The following is a 14,768-nucleotide window of genomic DNA, read 5'->3' on the forward strand; positions in this document are numbered from 1 at the left end:
GAGCCCACAGGCTAGGCGATGTCCATGCAAGTCCCAAAAAGTCGCCCGGTTGCCGCCGCTCGTCGCGGTCGGAGGGAGGCTCGGCCGCCGGCGGGACCCCGCTGCGGGCGGGGAGCGCGGCCGGCCCGGGCGGGGCAGCGCAGGAGAGCCGCCCGGTGTCCCCCCGAGGGCGCGGCGCAGCCCCGGCGCTTCCGCCGTGCCCCGGCCCCGCACGGTCCCGGCGGCGGCGGGGGCTGCCCTCGCCGCGGGCTCCTCGGTCCCCCCCACGCCCCCCCTCCGCCGCCCCTCTGCCCCCGTGCACGGCGGCTCCGGCTCCGCTTCGGTGCGGCCGGAGCGCAGCGGTGCCGCCTCTCGGTGCCCGAGCTGCGCCGAGAAAACAAAGCTCCCCCTGCCGAGAGTGGGCCTTTAACTCCCCGGCGCATCAAGGTGAGCTTGCGGAAAAAAAAAAAAAAAAAAAAAAAAAAAGAAATCCACCCCGCAACGCCGCAGGCGCGGCCGCTCTCCGCGCCTCTCCCCGCCCGCAGCCGGCGGGAGCCTTGGCCGCCGGTTGTTTGCCGGTGCTCGCAGGGTGCCCCCAGTCTCGGGGAGGCAGCCCCCAGCCCCGTCGCTCCGCGGCCACCCGCTGCCCATGCCCATGCCAGGGGCTCGGCACCGGCCACCACCCCGTCGGGGGTCGCCGCGGTGGCCGCGGGGTCGCGGGAGCCCCGTGGGACACGGGGGATCCCCGTGGGACACAAGGGAGCCCCGCGGGTGCTCTGCAACCAGCTCGTTGGGAGCAAGTGCAGGGCACTGTTTTTGCAGTCTGGGCACTGCCATGTGAAAATACGATGCCAACTCGGGATGGGTTAGTGAAAAGTAATAATTTGGGCTCCGATGTTATGCTAAAATGAACAGAGGCATTCGGAAATTCAGTTAGTTTTTGGTTTTTCATTTGCACTGGCTACTTATAGGCCAGGCTCTCAAGCCTTTGATTAACACGTGTATCTCCAACTTTCAGAAAAGAACCTTGTGTTCTGGCTGAGGACACTAACTTGTGCCTCTAAAGCAACACGGAAGCATCAACAGCACTCATTTGCTGCTACCATGTCTCCAAAGCCCTTCAATCAGTTGTCTTTACACAAAGAGCTTAATCTTCTTCCTTTCTTCATTGCACTTCCTCTCTCACAGCAGGCAGCAGCAAACAGGAACTTTCGAACTCACAAACCACGACGGCCACTCAGACTCGTGATAAGGGGTGGCAGAAACAGCACACATGTCAAAACAAATGTTAAGTAGTTGATATAAGTATCCACAGCAACCCCATTAATATTTAAGCTTTCCAGTGGCACATATCTACTCCTTCTTCGAATTGTAAATTGAGTTAGTTAATCCTTCATTTACCACTTGTTTGCATTTCCCTGTTTTAATATGCGAGTGTTCATTTTTCTCATCCCTCTGTACCCATTTCCAGCCAAATATGTACAGCATGCCTTTGAAATCGGCTGGGCCTTGGGCACTAGGCTTGGATTCACACCCTCCCGGCCTTAGTCACTTGAGTGAAATATTTGAGGATGGGTACTCAGGTTCCAGAAAGCTGAACCGTGCTGGCCAACTGGGAGCACGCGACCCAGCCTCCTCTCTGCCTCTGCACTCTGTTCCTGTCCCCATCCCTGTCCCCATCCCCATCCCATGGGTGCTCCCCCATGCTCTCCATTCAGCTGCCAGTCCAACCACATGCGGTCATGGAGCGGCACACGCGTGTGGCTGCTGTTAGGATTGAGGCTACAAGCTGGGGGCATGGGCAACCAACTGTGAAACTGGCTGAACTCCTGCTCCTGATGTACTTTTGGTGACCCGCTAAGAAATATTGTTATAATTCTGTGCCCTCTAGTGGTGCTTAGAGTCATCTATTAATTTAAATAATAGTATGGAAAGCAGCCTGTGAGCACAAATAGTTTAAGCCAATATTGAAAAGTAGGCACGCATGCCAGGACAGCTAGAAGCATAGGCATGTAATACTGTTAGGGATGAATTATGTTTCATTTTTACCATGTGTGAACACGGTATTTTCCCATTTATTATCTTTTATTAGATAATGCCCAGAAAAAGTATGTATTATGAAGAGAGATTGATGGTAATTAATCTAATCCCTACTTGCTAATATGTCAGATAACCAGGGTGCAATGTGCTGGTCAAATGCTGAGTGGATTCAAACTCAGCTGCCTGCCCTGCACCAGGCAGAAGGGCTGTACTATGTATAAAAGCCTGTCGTCCCCTAAGTATTTAATGCAAAATAAGGGTCTGCACTTATACGACAACAATTTCCACTGATATTTTGGCTTCAGACTATATAATACCCACAGGAATGAGTCAAGTGAAATTCTAGCGTGTCCGCGTGGTCCAAGGTCGTCCTGGGTTCAGGTGTCAGTAAGAGGATCTACTTGACGAAATCTCCAAGGCAAGAACATCCCAAGGAATCTTGGCTTCTAGAGCCTGCAGGTACACTATATCCCACTCACAGGCGGGACAAGGAAAGTGGCGTGCTAAAGTGCAGCTGGTGAGTAGCTATTGCAGTGCTTTATGGCAAATGCCAACAACACGTGCTTACCAAATCATAAATCACAGTTTTTAAGATCCTGTTGCATTATTCCAAATACATCAAGCATTATATAGCCTGACTTGGGGAAGAGTCAGCTGATATGTATGATCTTTTCTGCTCAGGTGCAAAATGTTTGGGATTTTCAAGGTTTTCTTTTCAATATGTTGCTCATGATATGTTGTTGTAAATCAGTGTTTCTGTGTTCCACTTTAATAAAAGACACAGGATGATTTAAACAGGAATGATATTCCCTTACTTATAATAAAATGTGTTTCTGCAACAGCATGTAAAGTTCTTATCTAAGATGTTAAATAATGTAATTTGGGCTTAGCCACACTAGAATTTAAAGCAGGCCTTCCAAGGACTAAATTTATGGATAAATAACAGGAATATGCAAACACACTGGTGTAATCATAACACAGTCTATGGCTGACTGCACAGATATTAACAGAAGAGCAAATTGTAAAAGGGCAAAAAGAGGGAAAACAAGAAGCCTTGTTGTTTGGGAAGGCATAGGCTAGGGTTCAGGATGTCTGGTTCCCTCTGTGCAGCCAGGCCAGACAGCAGCTAAGCCTGACCGTGTCACATCCAAAGCACCTGAGCCCACAGGCAGATGTTTAACAACTCACTGAAGATCAGATGTGTACCTCAGAGAGCAGCTTTTAGTATTTAAATATTTTTGGAAAATCTCTTTGTGTGCCTCCATGTCATACCCATCACAGTGGTGGTGGCAATTCCTTCTCAGAGGTGTTAGCTAAAATACATGGGACAGTATTAGGCACCTGAAGGCTGCAGAGGGGGGGACACTGCAAATCTCAGGCACACAGTGTCTGTGCTGAGCAGCACGGCAGCCTGCCTGCGAGCTGGAGGGCCCTCGTAGCAACGCTTTGCAAAGGTCAGCTTACCGTGGTATCATGTTTTGAGTTCATTCGAGTTGCTTGTTAATAACCTTTTTTGGTGTTATATAATACTGCAAGGTATCGAGTGCTCTCTAGTTTTGCACCTCTTTGTAAGATTTTTAGCTTTCTGTCTAATTGTATGGAGGAGGGGCTCCATGTAGCTATTTTGATGCCAAGCATACAGGATTCAGGAATAAGTTTTCAAAGCAATTAGTTGTTAGGAACAATTCATTTGTTATACAGAATTGTTGTGTGGCCTGTAATACGTGGTGTGCATCTCCAGGAAACCTAGAAAGAAGGATCATCACTGCATAATAAATCATTAGGAAAATGTAAGATGGGGTGAAGAGCATGGTTGGATGTGTATTGCAAGCTGTCTAGCGAGTGCATGCAGCATGCTAGAAGCTGTAGCAGGGCTTTGATATCAATGGTTCAAAATGTTGGAATATTATATATATATATATTCCAAAATGTTTGAATGTTTTCCTGCAAGCTTCTTTCACATAAAAGGGAGAAGCTGGGCAGCCAGGGGCAGGAGACACTGCATACACTGAACAAGGCAGAAAGGAGTGCCCGACCTCCCCTGCACATCCTTCATGTTATCCCTTAACCTCAGCCTATAGGGAGCACCTTCAAGAGTAATTTAGTTTTGATGTCCCTTTTATGTGCTGACCTCACTGTTGGACTGCTATGGGGTTGCTTTCTCTGAGGAAGACCTGTCTCCATGAAGAGCTGTCCTGAGACCAGACTTTCATTTCAAGCAGACCATGGTCTTGCTTTTGTGCTAGGCAGCTGTTCCAGCAAATGTTCCAGAAAATGTTCATTTTGCTTCCTGACATCTTCCGTTTCCTTTTACTCATCAGATATTCATGCCTGATAAGAGAATTAATTGATTCTATTAATTCCTACTTAACAAATTATCTAAGCAGCATTTTCCATTAATAAGACATGACTCTCTGTAAAGTCATTGTCAGACCCCAACACTATCTCTTTTCTATTCTTCTCTCCTACTTTCTATTATTTTTTTTTTTTACCTTACTATTTTATGGAGCTTTTATTCTCTCATTTGTAAGTGTCTTCCCTCTGTGATTCAACTGTCTGGACTCATGAACAAACTGTCTACTGCCAAAACATTAGGCCGTGCATCTCCAATGGAGGCAACTCTGCCCCAGTTGCAAGGCCTGCTGTGTAGATCATTCCTACTCTCTGATCTAATGAAAACAAAGCATTTGCTTAATTAAAAGAAAAAAAAAAAAGAAAAAAAAAAGAAAAGAAAAAAAAGATGAGTCTATACTGAGACCTGCAGAGCACTTGAATCGTAATAAAGCTGGGAATAATATAATATAATATAATATGAAATTGTTTGTTTGTTTGTTTGTTTTTCTTTTTTGGATACAAAAGGCTTAATTTCTCAAAATATTTAGATTTTCAAAATCATGTTCTCCAAAATACATAGGAGTTTTGGAGAAAACATGACAATCAAAAATGTTAATGTTTAATGCATTTTTTATAGGCAAATGTAGTATTTAAATAAAAAAAAATAAAACCTTGGTATATTGTCTAAAAATATTTTTTTTTATTATTATTATTTTTTTTAATCAAGGAGAAGAATGTAATTTGTCTAACCTGCAAGTCCATGGTTCCTTCCCACAGGCATGGTAACAACCCATAGCAGACCTGCATAAACCTGGTAAGTTGAGAATATTGAAAGAGATATGGAGGTAAAACAGAAAGAAATCCATGAAACAAAAGGAAAGAAGTCCAAAACTGAGAACCAAAAAGTCAAAAAAATTCAACATTGCAACAGTGCAGACTTTAGTAAGGGCTGCATATGAATGCAGCAAGAGGACATTCTCTTTTTGGTTTTTCAGTGTAGGAGATAAGTGGTTTGAATTTGTTTCTGGTATCGTTTTTGTTTGTTTGTTTGTTTGTTTGTTTTGGGGGGAGCTATGGAGGAAATATTCTGTAAAAACTCATCTTGATCATTAGATTAAGAAAATTCCTTTAAGACTCAGCAATTCATAGTCCTTCTTTATGCATTAGATCATCTAGAATTGTACCTAAAGGATGTGGGTGTCTGAAATTCTGATGTGTCTCCATATGAGCTTTTCTTTTAGAGCATAGTGACCTTCGTTACTTGCCAGACATGAACTGTTAGCCATCTTGTCTTCCCCTTCTCCGCAGACCTCTTTAATTTTTACTGTAGCAGCTCTGGTTTTGAAAATTCCCATTCAACTGTGGCTTAATCTTTGAAGCACTGAAATTTTTGTCATGAGTATTTCAGAATTGCCTGTCTGTGGTTTTCTTTTTTTCTTCTGAAAATACCCAGAAGCCCATCAGTTGAGCCAACTAGAATAAAATATACATTTATGCTGTTTTATTTCCACAGACTGCACCTTTCTCTGGGTACCTTGACCAAGAGATTGCAACAAAATATATGTAATGACACCTTTACTTTCTCTGAAGCTAAACTGGAAAGGGAGGTAGCATTGTACCTTCCTCTTTAAAGACAAAAACCCTCAACAGCAAGAGTACCTATCAAAGATGTGGGAAATCAGGATTAAGAGCTCTATCCCAAATGTGCATTTCTCAGATCAAGGGTGTCTTAATCACAATGTTTATCTTACTGTGTTAAGAAAATTATTCTGTAAGAAAATGTAGCTGTGAGAACCATTGTAGTCCTCACTGGGCACCCTCATACCTTTCCCCTGAAATGACTATTTTATGGGAAATATTTAGTTATCAAGGGCTTAGTTGTCAGAAAGATTATAAATAAAATTCTTCACAGAGAAATATTCTAATCTTTAGATATGGGAGATGTGCTCATCTTTACACTCTCTGGCCCAAATAAATTTACGAAAATCTATGCAGAGTAGGATGGAGAGAGTCAGCTGCTTCAGGTGCTCCTGCCTCAGGGTGCTTTTACTTTGGAAATGCTGAACATCTCTGGGCATGGCTCTGGAACAACAGAGCCCTGCTGAGGCCTGAGGGAGCACTCTGACCACTGGGCCTGGGGGCAGTGTCAGTAGTTTCACATGGGATAGATACACAGGACTGCGTCACCTCTTATTGAGGCATTTATACCTCTCACGCATTACTAAGATGGCCCAGTCCTAACAGAGCAGTCTGCTTTCTGGCGTTGAATAACACTTCAAATTTTAGGAGCTAAAGAGCTGTTTCCTGGAATTTAAATTCTCTTGTCACACCTAGGAGTAATTTAATAATCTCAGATCACCAGCTGTTCATCTTGCATAAAAATGCTCATGTGTCTTAGGCTTTATTCACAGTGTAAATACAGGACTCAGAACTAAATGACTGTTATTCATTGTAACTGGAGGAACATTCTTTCTAAATTAGATGGTTAATCATGAACCTAATATATTCTGCAGGAACATTTTAAAGTAAAAAATAATTTACTGACAATTGTCATAAAAATTATAAAAATACTTGGCCTTTTTAATCTTCTGCCTGTTCAAATAATTTGACAGCATCAATGATCCTCAAAGAACTTGAATAAGGCGTGCCCTCTGAGTTACCAAAGTGACATAACAAGAACTTAGCTAAAGGCACCACGGAGCCCTCCTAAGCTAAAGCAACCGCAGAAAGCTGAAATAGGCATGAGCTCTGACAGTGCATTTCCGCTGGTATATCAGAGGACAAGCAGTCGTTTTAAGCCTTTTGTGGGAATTGTATGCTTGAGGGTCCGCCTTTCTGCTGCTGCATTCCTGTTGACTCCCATTTATTTCTATCACTAGGTAAACCATAAAGGCAGAGGGGAAAAGGTCTAGGGTCAGTAGGGCCTTCAGAAGCTCCTGTTTTATTGGATGAGTAATGAGATTTGGTGGGAGCTGTAGCACATCAGAAAATAATTCTTTGGCTTCTACAGGCATGGTTAGGCACTTAACTTGCTCACCCATGTTCTTAAATCTCTTCCTACAGCATGCATTTCAAAAATATCCATCAGAACAATGGAGAAAAACAAGAAAGTAAGACTTAAGAGGAATATAGAAAATCCAGTGAGGCTGTGAGACAGCAACTATAACAAGACCAAATTTGCAACAATGGGTGAGCAGGAATAAGAAACATGGGGAATAAGATACTCGTAGAGAGCAGTGCTTTTTCCCAAGAAGTTAAAAGGATGGTGAAACAGCTCTATTCCTAAGAGAGGCTGAAGGTAGCTATTTCATTTCAAAAGAAGAAAAGAAAAGACGCTGTGATGTGTCTAAAGCTAACTTGTTTTATGTCTCCACATATATCATTGTCTGCAAGGAAAAGTGTGAGCCAAAAGTGATTTTTAATATCCTTGTAGGGTTGGGGAGAGGATGATTAAATGCTACAGGCCAGAATTACCAGAGGAGATACAAGATGTACAAATACGGATAGAAAGCAAAAAACACAGCTTTTTACCATGAGGGTGGTTGGACACTGGCATAGATGCCCAGAGAGGTTGTGAAATCTCCATCCTTGGAGTTTTTCAAAGCTTAACAGACCCCAAGCAACCTGACATAACTTTGATGAGAGCAGGGTGTTGGAAAGGTTGGAGTAGATGACCCCTAGAAGTTCCTTCCAACCTAAATTATTCCATGAGTCTAGATGACCTAGGGCAATGAATACTTTATGACCTACCCTGTGAAATAAAAACCCATTGATAAGTTTGACCTGGTCAATACTGTAAGGACACGTAAGCATCTGTCACTGCTGATATCCTGCCCCCACTGCAAAATCACAAACCTTATGTGCAGGGGGCAAAGGGTGGAAAGGATAGCAGTGGTTTGTGGCTAGGATACAGCAGCTCCTCCAATTGCTTCTCTAAAAAAGAGGGGACGGGAAAATTGAACTGAGAGACATTGCACCACAGTCCTGTGGGAGCATAACAGTGAGGAACTGCACAGGGCTGGGTGCCTTCCTCATCTCCACCATGGGTCCCACCACTCTGCAGCCCACTGGCTTCCCCTTCTTTCCTCCAGCCCTCTCTGCATAGAACACATCTTCCATTTTCTCATCTTTTAATTTCCCCATGAGATGATTAAATCTTGGCTGCATTTTTGCAGCAAGACTTTTCCATGTGAAGAGATTATAGGAGATTAGCTACAAACCATACTTTTCTCAACTAGAAAGTCAGTGTTTCAAAATGTATCTTATTAAAATGAGAGTAGTTACTTTAGCTGCCCTGTGTAATTATGCCTTTAAGAAACTGTTGAGTGCTTCTGGTTTGAAAATCATGTTTCTGTTAGCATTTCCCTACTTGGATGTTGAAATCTCAAGACCTTTTTGAAAATCTTGATCTGACTTTGCCTCTGGTTAATAGGACATTCACATTAAAACCATTTAAGTTGTTTAATTTAAGCAGGGGTCAAATTCTGCCTCTGTTTTATTGTTCTGTCTGAAGATTGCTATTCCAAAGGAAGGTTCATTGATTCCAGCTAATGAGAAGAAGAAAATACATCTCAAGTTCCTGATACCATAAATACTTGGAATGAAAATTAAACATTATTATTAGCAACTTTCAGCAGGGTTTAAAGTGTTGAAACTTAACCTTGTCATGTGGATCCCTATCACTTAACTTTAATGAGTAACCAGTAGCAGGAGAGTTTCCTATATCGTGTGTGCAGTAGCTGCTGAAGAGAGATATGGCATATTATCTAGACTGTTTTATAGCTGCTGCTACCTTATCACTGCAATAAAGAGGGAAACTAGAAATTTTAGCCATTATCTTCTAAAAGGTGCACTATAAAGCCATGGTTCCAAAATGATTTGTGTAGTGTAAAGATCATGTACTGGACCCAAAATTGTTACAGATTTTAAAAAGAAATGATGGCCTAGACGATAATGATGGGTGATAAATAAAAGCAACAAACAACCTTCGTAACTCAACTGGAAATGGTTATCACCACTATTCCACCTTGCTTATGATAGATCTTGATGGCAGACCTATTTTATTTTATTTTATTTTCTCCAAATGTTTCACTGGAGCAGAAGTGAGAAATGGTTGAAAGCTTAGAGATGAGTGTTTTGGAACATTTTGCAGAACACGCTGTCTGAGGCCATAAACACAATTCAGTTGTAACTTAAAATATCTGATTGAAGTTGTTCTTTCCATTCACTGTCTCTTTCCATATTTAAATCCATACAGATAAGGATACCTCTCAGTTTCCAGAGTGAATCTGTACGCTTGAGTAGCATAACAGTGGAGGCAGCTTCCTGCTAAAACAAATGAGCCCTAGAAAGTAACAAACATTTTGTGTTTACTTCTGTTTAGCTGATGAAGACTTACTATTTTCTAAGGAGAGGAGCATTTGTAATGCTGATGATAACTCTAGAAGAGCAATGTTCCTGCAGATCCCAGGTAGCATTGATTGGGATCTTATTCCCCATTGCAAAGCTAAGAGGTGTTCTTTTGTTTGTCTGTTTGTTTTCTTAATATAGTGTTTGACAATGTCTTTCATATATTGCCTTTGGCTGAGGAGACTTATTAAGGGTATTTTGGTCTAACGCACCGTGTTGAGTGGGAACAATAATTTCCACAGTGTAACCTTACCTCCCCTTGCATAATTATTTGTTGTCCACTCAATCAGCACATTCCCTTCCTACAACACACCTCCAAAATCAAATAGTATGTGCTGTTGATGGGGTGGGGGAAATAGGGCAAGATTCATCTTCAAGCACTGTCACAAAGTTGGTAGGCATCGTTATGCCTCTGTTGAGATATGGTTTTAGAAAAACAGTAATAAAATAAAAAATATGTGTTAAAAAAAAAAAAAAAAAAGTGTTTAAAGAGCAGTAGGCTGAGCCGCTGCGGGGGAACGGAAAGAAAACCGGGCTGCCCAAAATTGGGTTTCATTTGGCACCAGCCTTAGCGCCAGCACCTGTCATGCCTCTACCGATCGCACGCATCGACGGGCGCACTCCGCATCCCGTTACAAGGACGCTGGTGCACCGACAAGCCTCCGGTCGCCCCCCGGATCCCCGGCGGCCCCATTCAGAGTGGCCGGGGGTCGGGGGGCGACCGGGGGCCTTGGCCATCAGTAGCGCGATGCCTTCAGCAGGTGGCAGTGGCGGCCCGCGGCGGGGCGGGGTGCGCGGAGCCCCCCAGGAGCAGGCAGCGGTCCTCGTCCCCCAATTTTCCTCCCAGAGGGTGGCTCTCTTAATAAAGCCGTGGGTTTGAAGAAGTTCCGCAAAGGCATTTCGAAGAGGAGAGATCAACAAAAAGAAAGGACCCCCCCCCCCCCCCTTTTCAAACCTTACTCCCTCCCCAAAACTGAGTCAGAAGCACTGCTCCATGCAGCCCCTTCACCATTGAAGGAAGTTGGAACGATTAAATTTCGGGCAGCACAGTCCCTCTTTATCTGAATTTCCAAAATATGAACGTGTTTCAGAATCATGTGAGCAGGCTGAGTTTATACACGCAGCCACGGTACGTGGTGTCTGCATTGTCTCTTCTTTTTGAGCCGTTTAATGTGTCTGGAATATCATTTTGTATCGCATCTTGAATATTTTAACATAGCCTTAAGTTAAATATATCTTTTTTTTTTTTTTTTTTTTTTCCAAGTCAAAAATAGTGATTACTTCCACAAGTAATCACTATCGCAAGTGATTACATATTAAGAGGATTAGGGTTTGCAGGAACGATTGTTGAATAGAGTTTGTTTAATTAGTACCCATCTAAATAAGGGGAGTTAAGATGCTGATCCAGACTCTGTTCCCCTTTGTGTCTGTGCTAACTTCAGTGGAATGACATCAGTAATGAACACTGCTCATTATTTTCGGTTATTTTAGGTTTTTGTATAGAACATGTGGTTCTGTAGTTAAAAAGAGAGTAAGTCAAGAGTAATGGCTTTTATTTTTTGTATTTTCTAACTATTTTCTAGTCCTTGTTTATGAATTATGAAAAAATCATTTTATATATATATATTTTTGGTTCATCTGCATATATTCTCTGACAGTTTTTCTGTTTATTTTCAGGAAGCTGAGTATCCTCTATTTAAAAATGCAGCAGTTTGGTGAAGTCCTATGTTGGCTAGCGAATCATTTTAAGCAGGACTCAAATTTTTGAAAAGAAATGATAAATCTTATGCTCTGGGGCTTCAGGCAACTAGAGAATAATATATTTTCTACTGAGGGAGGAGGGAAGAAGAGTATGCTCGTCTTCAGTGACAAGAAGCCTATCTCTTGAGCCTGGAGAGGCATATTGATTGACAGTTCCTCCTCACCTGCCCACTGATGGTGATTCATATCAAGAAAGAAGAGGAATTAAGTTGGAAAAAAAAAAAAAGAAATAAAAGCACGCTGAGTAGTTCAGCGAGTTCCTCGGCGGTGCAGCAGAGGAGATGTGCTGGTGTGCTGGTTTCCATGGCTGCACAACTCTGTTTACCTCCCCTAATATCCAATAACACCTAACTTTTCTATATGGTCTTTCTTAATTGCTTCCCATTGGAGAACATTTCTAGGGTTTTGTGTTTTTGAAGCCACATTCTGTCACAGGCTTCAGGTCTTCTCAATCTGATTGCTGCAATGCTTTTTTTGTTTGCTTGCTTATTTTTTCTTTTTTTTTCTCTCTTTTTTTTTTTTCATTAAATCACACAATCATATGAAAGAGGCTGATAAAAAGGCAGCAGAGTAGTAGAAGCCTGACTGGGGTTAGGCTATGGAAAAACACAGGATCCTACACACTTCCCATGCTACCCTTATCAGCTGTCAAGCTATTGCACTAGATCAGATGCTTGCAGTTACTTAGAGTGAAATGTGCAGTTCTCTAAACACATGTAACTGTAGGTAGACAAGCTGTTTTGAAATATGAATTTAATATTTACACGTAGTCCTCTTTCTCCTGCCAAAATTATGTAAAGGAGAATAGCCTCCTCTATTTATTGTTATGTTAAATCTAACTTCAACCTAACCACACTTATACCAGTAGTGTACAGGAGCACTCCTACACTGTGACTTTCAGTTGTGTGTGTAACTGTGGGTGACTATGGTGCTTACTGCAGCCATCACATCTGCTTTGGAAGCAACAGTACAAAAACCTAGCAGTTCCACAGATTGGTAACACTTTGTTTCCCTGAGGATTATGGCTTTAGGGACTTCTGATGCAGTTATTTCAGCGGTTTGTTACAGGGCTCTGAAAAAAATAAAATGCTTAGTAACACATTTAGTTTTTGATTTTTTTTTTTTTTTTGACATAAATATTCCTGTATTGCTCCCGTGATTGCTACAAGTAGTGGTTTGACCACACCCTAACACCTTATTTTTTTTTCTTCTTACTTTCCATCCTGACAAGTTTTACATTTTTAAGTGATCTTTTGTTAGTGAATAGCAAATATTTTTTTTAAGTTAAATAGAGAAATTCATGCCAATTATTGTTCCCTTTAAAAATGTTGTTTTTCTTGTGTTTGCAAAAACTAGCTTTGTTAATGTAGTCTTGAGTTCCATGATCAGTGCATTTGACTAGTAATTTCTAAGGTCAGCATAAGCATTATTTACATGCATGCTTATCAGTACCAAATCCCATCTGTAACCCTGTCACAAGCCTTTTGCAAGCACCACCATCTTACGTTGAGCATTTCAGACCTCTAATCTCTGAGAAGTAATACCTGCTTAGAGATGTAGACTCTTTTTTCACTCCCTGCTGCAAAATGAAAATTTCAATATTGTATGTCAATATCATATACATAAATGGTGCAATATAATTAGAATATTTAATTTGATTCCTTTCTCACCAGGCATTACAAACCATCAATACTATTTGCAATGTGTTATACAGGAGGAAGCAGATTAATTCCAGGTAAGAAGAGGAGAAGCAGACAATAACTAGAGGATGAGGTACTAAATTGTTTTACCAGTACTAAATTGTCCTAAAAGGTTGCACTCCCTACTCTTTGCTTTGCTTATTTGTTTGGAGGGCAGAAACTCTTTCTAAGGAGACAGAAAGAAAAAGATCAAACCTCGAGGAAATACTTGGCAGGGAGCTTAACTATAAGTGTCCTACCAAGTCCCTGATTTTCACTACCTGTGTTACTCAGAAGAGTTCAGCATCTATCATGTTGCCACTTAGTACGTTCAGGTTTCTGCCTTTTTTGTTCCAGAAAACTTCAGGTGAGTGAAGAAGCAATTTGCTACTTACTTCAGACATTATTTTCCTTTTTAGAGGCATGGAGAAAGGAACTTGACTCGGCAGTTTTACTATGATAAGAGAGCATTAGGTTTATGGCAGGATTAATATAGATATCTGGCTGAGAAAAAACTTTCCTTTGCAACATTTTTAATAACAACTTAAGATGTAGGTTTTACAAAATTTTTATAAACAAGGGAAAATTTTATATTGAAATTAAATAATTTTTCTACAGGGACTCTAAACCTACCGTAGTTTTTATAGGAATATCATAAATAACTAACATGCAGAGGAATGGAGTGTTTGTGATTTTTGTTTCTTTTTTTTTTTTAATGAAAATTCCTAATTTTAACATCTCTAATTAATTATTAATTGGGGCTTATGTAGGCAGTGTCATGCATTATAGGAAATATCCCAAAGTGCATACCTGCCCTTTTATAAGTAAGCTGGGGGACAGAATTAAAAAACAAAACAAGCAAACAAAAACAAAAAACAAACAACTCAGATCTTGGCCAGAGTTGTCCTAGGATCTCAACTTTCATGTTATAATGCTGTTATGGAGAAAGGTAAGAGGAAAAATAAATTCTTGGATTAGAGAAAGGGAAAGACTCAAGAGAAAGCACTGGAAAGAGGGTTGTTTTCTTGTTTAGCTGCTGCTGCTTTGTCTTGAATATGTAATATACAGAAGATACTACAGCAGAGCCCAGAGCATTTGTAATCCCCCCCCCCCCCTTTTTTTTTTTTAATCCATATCCAAATTTCCCCACGCTTTCCCTTTTTTTTGTTTTAGTTATTTGTTTGTCAGGAGCTTGTTGTTCACTTATCAGTAAAGCCATGATCCTGAGTAAATTTGGGGAAATCACATGGCATGTCATGCTTCAGTTTCCTAACTATAAAATTAGAGTAATAACTTCTTACTTCATGATGGCATTACAATGATATTTCCCATCATTTTTTGAAGGCTAGTGCTATCCTGCTTAATAGCTTTAAAGTTCAAAATGTCCACTCTTCCTTTATACTCTGGTTTCTCTTCAGATAATATAAATCTTTTTGTATTCAAAAAACAACACAGTTTATCTACTTCTTCAGTCAGTTACCACAGATGCTGAGGGTTGTGCTCGCAGCCAGGATAGCTCTGACATGAGAGGATGTTGCTTAGTCAGTGAGATATTTTGTACATTTG

General features: G+C 41.3%; 1 long non-coding RNA gene across 1 annotated transcript; it reads left to right on the forward strand.

The window, feature by feature from the left end:
• Nucleotides 1-2,046: 2,046 nt before the first annotated feature.
• LOC311434645 lies at nucleotides 2,047-11,622 on the forward strand. The gene is made up of 3 exons (XR_014691616.1): nucleotides 2,047-2,536; nucleotides 5,081-5,167; nucleotides 11,440-11,622. It is a non-coding gene; the product is annotated as an uncharacterized lncRNA (long non-coding RNA).
• The last annotated feature ends 3,146 nt before the right edge of the window (nucleotides 11,623-14,768 follow it).

This window comes from Aythya ferina (genome assembly GCF_964211825.1).
Source record: "Aythya ferina genome assembly, chromosome: 3".
Lineage (NCBI taxonomy): Eukaryota > Metazoa > Chordata > Aves > Anseriformes > Anatidae > Aythya > Aythya ferina.